Here is a 3024-nt window from a genome sequence, read left to right as displayed (position 1 = left end):
AGGACAATTACTACTTCAATGTGTAAATGAGACCGGCCTACGCATACATTGATGAAGATAGAGGTAATAATAATTGATGACTGATGGGTGAGAGAGAAAAAAGGACAATTACTACTACTTCAATATGTAAATGAGACCGGCCTACGCATACATTGATGAAGATAAAGGTAATAATAATTGATGACTGATGGGTGAGAGAGAAAAAAGGACAATTACTACTACTTCAATATGTAAATGAGACCGGCCTACGCATACATTGATGAAGATAGAGGTAATAATAATTGATGACTGATGGGTGAGAGAGAAAAAAGGACAATTACTACTACTTCAATATGTAAATGAGACCGGCCTACGGATACATTGATGAAGATAAAGGTAATAATAATTGATGACTGATGGGTGAGAGAAAAAAAAAACTATTACTGCTACTTCAAAATATAAATGAGACCGGCCTACGAATACATTGATGAAGATAAAGGTAATAATAATTGATGACTGATGGGTGAGAGAGAAAAAAAAAGGACAATTACAACTACTTCAATATGTAAATAAGACCGGCCTACGCATACATTGATGAAGATAAAGGTAATAATAATTGATGATTGATGGGAGAGAGAGAAAAAAGGACAATTACAACTACTTCAATATATAAATAAGACCGGCCTACGGATACATTGATGAAGATAAAGATAATAGTAATTGATGACTGATGGGTGAGAGAGAAAGAGAAAAGACTATTACTACTACCCCAATATATGTAAATGAGGTGGTAAATAAATTATAACAGCCATATACGCTGAAGGAACTCCCCTATCAAGAAAGACTGAAAAAGCTGCATCTACCAAGTTCAGCATACCGGAGATCAAGAGGGGATATGGTGCAGACCTTCAAGATTATGGGTCGTATTTTAAAACATTTCGTCGCCCAAGTTCACATATTTGACAAGGCTTTCGTGTGAGTTGAGGGCATTTCCAGGAGTAGTTTCATGACCCTGGTGGTAGTCTGATCCTTCTTCTGTATCATGAACCTGAAGAAACAACTAATTAAAACCCGACTGACCCCCTCTTTGACCTTTAGAAATAGCTGATGTGAGAAGCGAAGGTGTCGTGTAGGCTACGTGCATTTGAGTGAAGGGTTATTATTAGACCAGGATGATTCGGTGACACGAGGGCATGGAAAAAGGATATATAAGGAAAGGACAAGAGTAAACATTAGGAAATATGCCTTCTGCAACAGATTGGTGAACGAAACAGCCTCCCTGGGTTTGCAGTTACTAGTTAACGCCAAATCAGTTGTAGAGTTCGACAGAAAATTGGATTGGCATGGAAAATCCGAAGCAGAAATTTGATTATGCTGCATTCGTAGACTATAAATGCCTCGACCACAATGACTACTTGACCATAGAATCCAGTCTTAGTGACCGGGAGCTTAATACCCTCTTCCAGGAGTCTTTTGTGAGTATCCGTATTGGTCAGCGCTACCAATTGACATCGACGCAGACATCAATCATAACAGTAGTAAGAGTTGATGATTGATTGATTGATAGTTTATTGTTGCAAGTAAAACAGTGAGAAAGAGAGAAAAAAGGCAATTACTACTGCTCTCATACCAAAATCAGGTAGTAAATATATGTAACATCCATTTTTAGGTTAGCGGCGCTCAAGACATCGACACAGACACCAATGATAACGTCAGTACAAGAGTTAATGAATGATGGATGAGGAAGAGAGAAGAAAGAAAAAGGACCATTACTACTATTCTAACAGGCTAATGAAATGGTAAATGGAAAAATAACATACATTTCTAGGTTACGGCGCCCAAGACATCGACGCAGACAGCAATGATAATGTCAGTAAGAGTTGATGACTGATGGATGAGGAGGTAAAGAAGAAAAAAGACTATTACTACTGCTTCAATACCCAAATGAGGTAGTAAATATATATAACATCCATTTCTAGGTTAGTGGCGCCCAAGACATCGAGGCACACATCAATCATAACAGTAGTAAGACGGTGCCGCCTGAGGCTTGGAGGAATAATACATGGAATGGCCCTGGTCGCTCTTCACTGTGAGGTGAAGCAAGGGGGGGGTAGGAGCTTAGCCGGTGGGCGGAGCCAAAATTTCACCCAAAACATTGCCTTTCTCGCTCCTAGATCGTCGGCGGATATGAGCTTGTCTGCCTTATTTCTTCCACATAAGTATATCATATGTTTTCTTAGTTATTCAACTGCTCTAAGGATGCATGTACAGGTTTTAATACAAAAACACCAGCATTTCCTTGTCTTTATTCCATACAAGCTAAGAAGAAATGTTCCACACCTGCCTCGATCCCTCACACTTCCTCTGAATAATGTTCACTATATATTGACCATGGTCTTACTTTTAATGTAGAAGCATGTACAGCCTTCTATATGCCCGGTTGAATCGACTCTGTAACTTGCCCAGGTTTACACTCTTATTTTACATGTTTTCAAATAACTATATATGTGTTCATGGTACTTCTGATAGTACCGACAGACCTCTACATTCCAGTAATGTGACCTGTTTGTGTGTAAAAACCATGGGAGATGAATTACAGATGATTTCCTTGAAATTTCCAACAAGGAATCATTCGTATTCGTGTACGGTGTGTGGTAGGGGGGGTGGCGTAACAGTATTCTTCTGTGTCGCTCTTTTTCAAGCTCAGTTTTCTCGCTTCCTATATAATGTTTCACCACAAATATCATTTTGTCTTACCGATGAAACGCTATACTGCCATCTGTGGGCACAACGAAAGGCAGAGCAAGCCGGTATGAAGGCAAAATGCTGAGGTGTGTGTGTGTCGCGCGTCCGCCCAAGACCACTTCCCTTCTGTGACGTCATGTCCTTTCCTTGTATTCTTCCTCCAAGGCGGCGCCCAAGACATCAATGCACACAAGTCATAACGGCAGTAGGAGATGATGAGTGATATATAAGCATGCGAAAAAGAAAAAAGAAAAAAGACTATTACTACTGCTATAACACCAAAATAAGGTAGAAAATATA

This window comes from Eriocheir sinensis, chromosome 59, assembly GCF_024679095.1.
Source record: "Eriocheir sinensis breed Jianghai 21 chromosome 59, ASM2467909v1, whole genome shotgun sequence".
NCBI classification, from domain to species: domain Eukaryota; kingdom Metazoa; phylum Arthropoda; class Malacostraca; order Decapoda; family Varunidae; genus Eriocheir; species Eriocheir sinensis.
This window is presented reverse-complemented; position numbering follows the sequence as displayed.